The following is an 11,202-nucleotide window of genomic DNA, read 5'->3' as shown; positions in this document are numbered from 1 at the left end:
GTGGGCCATTTAGCCCCTCAAGTCTGCAATGGAATTAGCCTCTGACTGTACCTGTACCCCTCCAGCTTTGAGAGCCTGCCCACTGTACTTGATTGAATGCCCAGTGCACCCTCTGGCCACTAATAGGCCAATCCAGGTGAAGTTGATGTCGGGTTGCAGCTCCCAACAGGTTGCAGGGTCAGGACCTGGATTTGAGCCCAACAATGGAGTCCTGACCCAAAACACAAAATCCTGCCCTTAGAATCTTATTTTTTTTTAATATGTTGGTAGAAGCCATTTAAAATTAGGACGGTCCAGCCCAGAACAGGTGAGCTGCCAACCCTACATTAGGAAGGAAGGCATAACTGGAGATGTATTTAACCCAAATCACCAAGTGATACTGAGGGGCATAGGTGAAAATCTGGGAGCAGGCCGTCAAACCTTTTTGTGTGCTGTAGTGAAACCTTAGAGAAACAAAAATAGCTCTACACAGCAGCATTTGAGATGGACAATCAGTATTTCCTGTGTTCTATTGACATATCAGCGTGTACCAAAAAATAAACCCTGTGCTTTCAAATGCCACTGGCCCCAGTCCTTGGGTTTCTGGAGAATGCCTTGTAATTCGTGCCCGCACAAACAGTAACACAGGGGTCCTGCACTGTCTCATCATCGGCATCTGGTGGCAAATTGCAAACTTCGTCAGTTCGAACTCTTCTCCTTCCACAAGCCACAAAAATGGAAGTGAGTGACTTCTGTGTCAAGTGAGGGCCCACATCAAATGTGGTTGTATTAGTCTAAAGATGTAGTTACTGCAAAATAAGTATTTTGATGAGTCATATCACAGAAATCAGTCACTTTTAGTGAGTGAATTCACGGACTACACTATTCATGGGCTTCACAGACTAAGGACGGAATCTTTCCCTTCCCGTTGGTGATGGGCGTGTTTGGCGGCATGAGCGGACAATATGGTGAGAAGGCCAAAAGTCGGTTTCACGCCGTTGTGAATCCAGTTTGCGATCATCTGTTCAACCTGTCAATGGCAGACCGTGTTTCCAGCCGCCGCATGTCGGGAGCCTAATTTCAATACTTTAGCATCTCATTATAAGCCCTGCTCGCTGGAATCATCCCCCCCACGCTGGATCATCCCGCCACGTCGGCATGCTTTCACAACTGAACATAAGCGGTGTGCACCTGCAAGCTGCACTTCACTCGGGACTTTGAGATTTGTTTGTCAGCCTTGCTTCATGCAGCACTCATGGCCATCAGAACCAGACTTCGCAGGCTGCACCACATCACTTTTAGGGGGGGATCAAGGGCAGGTCTCTACCTACCAGGCCAGCTGTAAGGCGGGGGCAGCAGTTCAACAGCTGCAGGGCTAGGGTTTGCTTGGGGAAGAGGGAGAAGTGGCTTCGGGCAAGGGAAGAGGCTGCAGGGCGACGGCTGTACTGAGGAAGGAGGGTATCCCTGGGTGTGTGTGGGGGCACATGTTGACCTGTGTAAGTGGCCTCAAGATGGTGAGGGCTGAGGAGGCAGTTTCCAGAGGAGATGAGGCCAGATGGAGATGTGAGGGTGTGTGCGAGAGAGTGAGTGAGTGATGTCCCTTGAGCTGGCAGTGAGTCAGATGCCAGTGAATGTGTGATGGGCTTATGAGTGTGTGAGTTTAGAGTGATGAGATGATTGCCTTACATTGAGATCATCATCCTTTCCTGCACTGGATGGCCGATCTTTCCTGTGCAGCATTGGCACTCATCACCACCGTCACCACCTACTAAGCCAGAGCGGTGAGATTGCTGGACCTCCTGCGGCCAGAGCGGGGGTGGAGGACATCATGGTGGGCCTCCAAAAGGCATTCCAGTGACAGGTCACTGAACCCTTCCTGGCTTTCATATCTTCACTAGAGCAGTCCTGGGCTGCAAGCATTGAGAACTGTGCGCGCAGCTGCGGTTTAGATATGGCACCCGGAGTGAGGAAACGGTAAGGTAACAGCATGGCGGGGCGATTCAGAAGCTGCCTGCCAGTGAGACCGTGTGTTTCCTGTGGCTGCATAATTAATGAGGCGGGAAGCGGACGATATGGTGCGAAAACCCGTCATTGCGGCTGGCGGGTAAAACGTCTTCTTTCACGCCAGCTACCACAACGAGAGTGATAGAGTTTAACAGCAGAGAAAGAGGCACTTCGGCCCATCATGTCCATGCTGGTCATCAAGCCCCTATCTGCTCTAATCCCATTTTCCAGCACTCGGCCCTCGGATGATTCAGCCCTAAAAATCCTGCTGTGTTCTATTCAGTATGTTTTACTGTACCTTCTGACAGTACAAAAATTAATTTAATTTAATTCTGTAAAATATCTTTATTTTATTATTTAAATAGTTGTCACCTTTGCAACACTAGTGGTTTATGTGTTTCAAATATAGAATTATAGTAAATTCCAAAATGATGAAAAATACACCAGAATAAGTAGAGAAAAGTCAAGACCAGGCCATCAAGGGAAAAAAAATGACACTTCATTGTTCAAAGATGGGATACTAATGCTACCTTTGAAAGATCAAAATACGCAGAGACAAGTTAAGGCCCAGGTCACCAGATGACATCCAGTACATTTCTAGATTCCCCATACAAAAACTGCACTTCTGTCTAATTTAATTTTTCCCCTGCCATACTTGTGATGATATAAATAGTATATCTGTACCTTAAGTTGCAATAAGTTCATGTCCCACTGCATGCTCAGTGCAATTGCCCGGCTCACTACCACCTTCTCAAGAGCAATTAGGGGCAGGCAACAAATGCTGGCCTAGCCAGCGATGCCCACATCCCATGAATGATTTTTTAAAAACTCATTTTACATATCATAAGAAAGGCTTTTGGTTTTCATGAAAAATATTGAAATTCCACAAGATTGAAAAAGAATTCAGCTAATTTCAGGGGCGTTAAACATCCAGCAGCAGCAAAGCCGGAGATCTTCCACCACAACCAGCCAAACTGACAATCTGGCAACCAGAGTCCAGTATCTGGAAGTCAGCAGAGCCTGAAAGCTCCTGATAATGATTCAGGCTGCTGGGGGAGGAGGGGATGGTTAGTGGCGGTGGTCAGAGTTTGGATTGGGGGAGTAAGCAAGATAATGGAATTGCCATCATGAGATGGGAGTCAGTACCAGTTCCTGAGGTCATGATCAGGGTTGGGAGAGCCTGATGGTTTCCCTATGCACCTTGTGGGGAACAATTCTTCCTCCTCCTGGCCCACAAGGAATACAAACAGGACCTGATCTTCGGTACTTAGCTTAGCCAGTCAGCTCCTCCCACCTCAGATCAGCTTCCAGGATTCCCACAGCCCAAGCCTTCCCAACTTACTGTTACGTTTTAGGCACAATGCTGATGATGCCACTTGGCTACGCCATTTTGAATATTAACTAGCACCCGGCCCCCACCCCTGCCTTTTACAGGAGCCTTGTGGAGACCTGATTGGTATTTGTAAAGATTTAAATGGGCAGAAATAGGGTCAAGTTGTGGGAAGGTGAAACTTTGGGATTGAGTAACCCTACCCTGGCCTGAGCCATTTGCACCCATTGTAGGGTTGGAGGCAGAGGTCATGGGTGGACAGTAAAACTCAAAGCCTAGGAAGCTCATCATGGTAGAAAATATGCAGAAAAGTTCCATGAATATATATTTTCCAAATTAGCATAGTGACTGGAAGAACAATCAATACTACTCTCACATCAGCTGCAACATTTGATTCTTTCATGGGATGTGCGCATCTTTGGCCAAGCCAACATTTGTTGCCCATCCCAACATTTGTTGCCCATCCCTAATTGCCCTTGAACTAAACATCTCAGAGGACATTGCTGTGGGTCTGGAATCACATGTAGGCCAGACCAGGTAAGGACTACAGATTTCCTTCTCTAAGGGGCATTAGTGGACCAAATGGGTTTTTATGACAATCAATTCAAGGCCACCATTACTGAGACTTTCAATTCCATGGTGTTCAATTCCAGATTTTATTAATTGAATTGAATTAATAATTGTCACAGTGGGATTTGAACCCATGTCCCTAGAGCATTAGCCTGTGTATCTGGATTCCTACATTATTACATTACCACTATGCCACCATCTCCCCCTGAGATTTTATGAATGTTTACTAATGTTTGCCATGTAAGCAATTCTGCTGTTGAGCCAAGTCACATGAATGCCCATGAAATTACTATGTTATCAACACCATTTTCTGAGGGAGAATTGTTGAACAACTGCATGCTAAAAACTGCAGAAGTAGTGTGTTCAAATAAGTAGCAAGCTTTTGCAAATATCAGCCTCTCAAGTAACACAATCTCTGAGAGAATCAAAGATTTAGTTGAGAATTTGAAACAGCCAACTCTTGTCAAAGCAAAGTGTTTCACTCCTTTTTGAATTACAGTTGATGAAAGCATTGATGTAAATGACATGGGCCAGCTGGCAGTATTCATTCATAGAGTTGATGGGAACAGAAGAGCTTGTTAGAATTGGCATCAATGAGAGACACAGCATCAGCAAACTGCCTCTTCAATAGTTTGATGGGAACTCTGAATAAACTGGCGGTGGACTGGGCAAGAGCTGTGAGTGTGGCCACAGCTAGGGCACCATCAGTGGTCTGCAAGAAAGCTGGAGTTGTGATATATTGAAAGTCAAATTGCAAACTAACAATCCAACCTAGTGGTAGATGCAGGAAGGATGTTCCCGATGGTGGGGGAGTCCAGAACCAGGGGTCACAGTCTGAGGGTATGGGGAAGATCATTTAGGACTGAGATGAGGAGAAATTTCTTCACCCAGAGAGTGGTGAGCCTGTGGAATTTGTTACCACAGAAAGTAATTGAGACCAAAACATTGTTTGTTTTCAAGGAGTTAGATATAGCTCTTGGGGCGAAAGGGATCAAAGGGTATGGGGAAAAAGCGGGAGCAGGCCTTTGAGTTGGATGATCAGCCATGATCATAATGAATGGCGGAGCAGACTCGAAGGGCCAAATGGCCTACTCCTGCTCCTAGTTTCTATGTTTTCACTGCATTTTGCATCAAGACTTGTGCAGTAAAGCTTTGAAAATGTGTCTTAGTTTGGATGTGGCTATTAAAAGCGTAAATTGTTTTTGAGGTACAGGCCCCAAATACTGGTAGTTGGAAGATTATGCCACCCACAGTAAAATACCAAAGCACACTGGAGTTAAGTGGCAAAGTTCCTGATTGAAGGAGCTGTTCCTTACTGAATTACTGATCAAACTCTTCATGGATCAAAAAGGGAAAGATGTTACTGACTTACAGGACAATGAATGGTTTCAAGTCGATATAAACATACTAATTAGGAGCAGAACTGGGCCATTCGGCCCCTTGAGCCTGCTCCACCATTCAATAAGATCATGGCCAATCTGACTGTGGCCTCACTCCACTTTCCTGTCTTCCCCCCATAACCCTTGACTCCCTTGTCTATCAAAAATCTATCTAACTCTGCCTTAAAAATATTCAATGACCCTGCCTTCACCGCTCAATAGGGAAGAGGGTTTCAAAGACTCACAACCCTCTGAGAGAGAAAAATTCCTCCTCATCTCCATCTTGGGAGACCCCTTGTTTTTAAACTGTGTCCCCTAGTTCTCTCCAACACGGGGAAACATTCTTTCAGCATCTACTTTGTCAACTCCCCTCAGGATCTTTTAAGTTTCAATAAGATCACCTCTTATTCTTCTGAACTCCAACAGACAGCCTGTCCAACCTTTCCTCATAAAATATCTCCCCCATCCCAGGTATCAGTCAATTAAACCTTCCCTGAATTGCTTCTAATGCATTTATATCCTGCCTTAAATAAGGAGACCAAAACTACACAGTACTCCAGATGTTGTCTCAACAACACCCTGTACAACTGTAGCAAAACATCCCTACTTTTATATTCCATTCGCCTTGCAATAAACTTCAACATTCCATTTGTCTTCCTAATCACTTGCTGTACCTGCATACTAACTTTTCCTGATTCATACGAACATACGAATTAGGAGCAGGAATAGGCCACTCGGCCCCTCGAGCCTGCTCTGCCATTCAATAAGATTATGGCTGATCTGATTGTAACCTCAACCCCACAATCCCTGATAACTTTCAACCCCTTGTTAATCAAGAATCTATCTAGCTCTGCCTTAATAATATCCAAAGACTGCTTCCACTGCCTTTTGAGGAAGAGAGTTCCAAAGCCTCACAATCCTCAGAGTAAAAAAATTCTCCTCATCTCTATCTTAAATTATTTTTAAACAGTGACATCTAGATCTAGGTTCTCCCACAAGAGGGAACATCCTCTCCACATCCACCCTGTCAAGACCCCTCAGGATTTTAAAGGTTTCACTATCTTTCTGAAACTAGCTTCAACCACCAAAGCCATACAGGGTCCGCCCCTGGCACTTTAGTGTGTACACCACATCCATGGCCGTCACCGTCTTGCGCTTGGCGTGTTCAGTGTAGGTGACTGAGTCCCTGATAACATTTTCCAAGAAAACCTTCAGGTCTCTGCGAACCTCTTCGTATATGAGACCAGAGATGCACTTGACGCCCCCAAGGCGGGCCAGGCGCCTTCTAAAGGTTTCAATTAGTCAATTAAGTAATGTATCCAAAATTCTCAATCTTAGAATTCTGCAATCTCCCTCCCATTAAATAATATGCTGCTTTTCTATTCTTCTTGCCAAAGTGGACAAGTTCACATTTTCCCACATTATACTCCATCTGCCAAATTTTTGTCCGCTCATTTAACCTATCTATATATCTTTGCAGGCTCCTTATGTCATCTTCACAACTTACTTTCCTGCCAACTTTGTGTCATCACCAAATTTAGCAACTGTACATTCAGTCTCTTCATCCAAGACATTGATATAAATAGTTGAGGCCCCAGTACTGATCCCTGTGGCACTCCACATCTTACTAACCCAAAAATGACTCATTTATGCCTACTCTCTGTTTCCTGTTAGCTAACCAATCCTCTATTCATGCTAATATGTTACCCCACACACCATGAGCCCTTATTTTGTGTAGTAACCTTTGATGTGGCCTTCTGGAAATCCAGCACAGCACATCCACAGGTTCCCCTTTATCCACATTGCTTGTTACTTCCTCAAAGAACTCCAATAAATTAGTGAAACATGATTTCCTTTTCAGAAAACCATGTTGGCTCTGTCTGATTGCACTGAGATTATTTTTTATTTTTTTCATGGGATGTGGGTATCCCTGGCAAGGCCAGAATTTGTTGCCCATCCCTAATTGCCCTTGAACTGAGTAGCTTGCTAGGCTATTTCAGAGGGCAATTAAGAGGCAACCACATTATTGTGGCTCTGGAGTCATATGTAGGCCAGACTGGGTAAGAATGGCAGATTTCCTTCCCTAAAGGACATTAGGATTTTCTAAGTGCCCTGCTGAAATAGATTTTAGCATTTTCCCTATGAAAGATGGTAAGCTAACTGGTCTGTATTTTCCTGCTTTCTGTCTCCCTCATTTCTTGAATCAAGGAGTCGCTATTCGCTATTTTCCAATCTGATGGGACCTTTCCAGAATCTAGGGAATTTCAGAAAATTAAAATCAACGCATCAAGTTGTTTCAGCAACCACTTCTTTTAAGACCCTAGGATGAAGTCCATCAGGATCTGGGGATTTGCCAGATGTTAGTTCTAATAATTTTCTTATCCTTTCCCTGGTGATTGTAATTGTTTTAAATTCCTTTCTCCCATTAATCTCCTGATTTGTACTTATTTCTGGGATGTTATTTATATCCTCTACAGTGAAGGGAGATGAAAAATATTTGTTCAATTCATCTGCCATTTCCTTATTTACTATTATTAATTCCATAGAATCACTCTCTAGAGGACCAACGCTCACTTTACTTACCCTTTTTAAATACCTGTAGACATTTGCTATCTGTTTTAATATTTCGAGATAGTTTTCTCTTGTACTCTAATTTTTCCTTTCTTATTAATCTTTTAGTTATTCTTTGCTGTTCTTTATATTCTGTCCAATCTTCTGACCTGCCACTCATCTTTGCAGAATTATAGGCTTTTTCTTTCAATTTGGAAAGAAAAATTCTTTAACTTGCTTGGTTAGCCATGGCTGGTGCATCCTTTGTTTAGGAATAAATAGGTCTTTTTCGGAATGGCAGGCTATGACTAGGGAGATACCACAGGGATCAGTGCTTGGGACCCAGCTTTTCACAATATATATCAATGATTTTGATGAGGGAAGCAAACATAATATTTCTAAGTTTGCTGATGACAAAAAAACTAGGTAGGGTGTAAGTGCTGAGGAGGATGTTAAGAGGCTTCAAAGCCATTTAGATAAGTTGAGTGAGTGGACAAATACATGGCAGATGCAGAAAACGTGGATAAATGTAAAGTTATCCGCTTTGGTAGGAAAAACAGAATGGCAGAGTATTACGTAAATGGTGATAGGTTGGGAAATGTTGATGTACAAAGGGACCTTGGTGTCCTTGTACACCAATCACTGAAAGCAAGCATGCAGGCGCAGCAAGCAGTTAAGAATGCTGGCTTTCATTGCGAGAGGACTTGAGTACAGGAGCAAGAATATCTTACTGCAGCTCTACAGAGCCTCAATGAGACCACACCTGGAGTACTGTGTGCAGTTTTGGTCTCTTTACCTAAGAAAGGATATACTTTCCACAGAGGAAGTGCAGCGAAGGTTCACCAGACTGATTCCTGGGATGGCAGGATTGTCGTATGATGAGAGATTGGACTGACTAGGCTTGTATTCACTGGAGTTAGGAAGAATAAGAGGGTATCTCATTGAAACATATATAATTCTGACAGGGCTGGACAGACTGGATGTAGGGATATTTCTTCTGGCTGGGGGGGGGGGGGGGGGGGGGGGGGGGGGGGGTCTAGAACAAGGGGTCATAATCTCAGGGTAAGGAGTAGGCCATTTAGGAATGAGATGAGGAGAAACTTCTTCACTCAGGGGTGGTGAACCTGTGGAATTCCCTACTACAGAGGGCTGTAGAGGCCAAGTTACTGAATATATTTAAGAAGGAAATAGATAGATTTCTAGACTCTAAAGGCATCAACGGATATAGGCAGAGCGCGGGAGTACGGCGTTGAGATAGAGGAGCAGCCACGATCATATTGAACGGCAGAGCAGGCTCGAAGAGCCAAATGACCTACTCCTGCTTCTAATTTTCTATGTTTAGAGTCTTCCCTTACTCACTGGAATGTATCTTTTTTGAGTATTCTGAAATATCTCCTTAAATGTTTGCCACTTCATCTCTGCTGATCTATGCCCTAACCTAATTGCCCAGTTCACTTTAGCCAGCTCTGTCTTCATGCCCTCATAATTGCCCTTAAAGCATTAGTCTCAGATCCACTTTTCTCTCCCTCAAACTGAATATGAAAGTCAATCATAATATGATCATTGCCACCTAGGGGTGCCTTATTAAAACTTATGCGATCCTGAGGGGACTTGAAATGATGGGTGCTGAATGAATGTATCCCCTTGTGAGAGAGACTAGAACTAGGGAACACAGTTTAAAAATAAAGGCTGGTCCATTTAAGACAGAGATGAGGAGAATTTTTTTTCTCTCAGAGGGCTGTGGGTCTTTGGAACTCTCTTTCCTAGAGACTGGTGGAGACAGGATCATTGAATATTTTTAAGTCAAAGGTAGATAGATTCTTGACTAACAAGGGAGTGGAAGGATATCGGGGTTAGGCGGTAATGTGGGGCTGAGGCCGCAATCAGGTCAGCCATGATCTTATTAAATGGCTTTGCAAGCTCAAAGGGGCTGAATGGCCTACTCCTGCTCCCAATTAGTATGTACATATGACATCATCAATTCATTCTGGCTCATTGGGAGGGTGGGGGTGACATTGGTCAGGGGGGTGGGCGGTGTGAGAGGTCAGAGGGTGGGGGATGTCAGAGGTCAGAGGGTTGGGGGGGTCAGGTGTGGGGGGTGTTAGAGGTCGACAGGTTGGGGGGTTCGGAGGTCAGGGGGTGTCGGAGAGTCCTGTGGGGGGGACCGGGGGTGTGTTGGGGCGGGGGGGTGACTTGTGGGGTCAGTTTGGGTCTTTACTTCTTTACTCAGAAGTTAGAAGAGGTTTTAGTTCTTCTGGCTTTTTCGAAGTAACTATTGGTTTAACCCTGGCGGAACCATGTGAAGTTTACGATTTAAAACACATTTTCAGAAGGTTCCCAATGCAGCGCAATTGTTAGAGTCATAGAGGTCTACAGCACAGAAAAAGGCCCTTCGGCCTATCGAGTCTGCGCCGGTCAAACAAGTACCTAACTATTCTAATCCCATTTTCCAGCACTAGGCCCATAGCCTTGTATGCCATAGCATTGCAAGTGCACATCCAAATACTTCTTAAATGTTATGAGGGTTTCTGCCTCTACCACCCTTTCAGGCAGTGAGTTCCAGATTCCCACCACCCTCTGGGTGAAAAACTCTTCCTCACATCTCCTCTAAACATCCTGCCCTTACCTTAAATCTATGACCCCTGGTTATTGATCCCTCCATCAGGGGGAAAAGTTCCTTCCTGTCTACCCTATCTATGCCCCTCATAATTTTATAAACCTCAATCATGTCCCCCCTCAATCTCCTCTGCTCCAGGGAAAATAACCCCAGTCTATCCAATCTCTCCTCATAACTAAAACTCTCCAGCCCAGGTAACATCCTGGTAAATCTCCTCTGCACTCTCTCTAGTGCAATCACATCCTTCCTATAATGCGGATTCCAGAGCTGCACGCAATACTCTAGCTGTGGCCTCACCAGCGTTTTATATAGTTCCAGCATAACCTCCCTGCCCTTATATTCTATGCCTCAGCTAATAAAGGCAAGTATCCCATATGCCTTCTTAACCACCTTATCTACCTGTCCAGCTACCTTAAGGGACCAGTGGACATGCACACCAAGGTCCTTCTGATCCTCGGTACTTCCCAGGTTCCTACTATTAATCGTGTATTCCCCTGCCTTGTTTGTCCTGCCCAAGTGCATCACCTCACACTTATCCGGATTAAATTCCATTTGCCACTGATCAGCCTCATCTGACCAGCCTGTTTATATCCTCCTGCAATCTAAGGCTATCCTCCTCACTATTTACCACCCCACCAATTTTCATGTCATCCGTGAACTTACTGATCAACCCTCCTACATTCAAGTCTAAATCGTTTATATATACCTCAAGCAGCAAGGGACCCAACACCGATCCCTGTGGAACGCCACTGGACACAGGCATCCAGTCATAA

This window comes from Cetorhinus maximus, chromosome 9 (genome assembly GCF_964194155.1).
Source record: "Cetorhinus maximus chromosome 9, sCetMax3.hap1.1, whole genome shotgun sequence".
NCBI lineage: Eukaryota > Metazoa > Chordata > Chondrichthyes > Lamniformes > Cetorhinidae > Cetorhinus > Cetorhinus maximus.
This window is presented reverse-complemented; position numbering follows the sequence as displayed.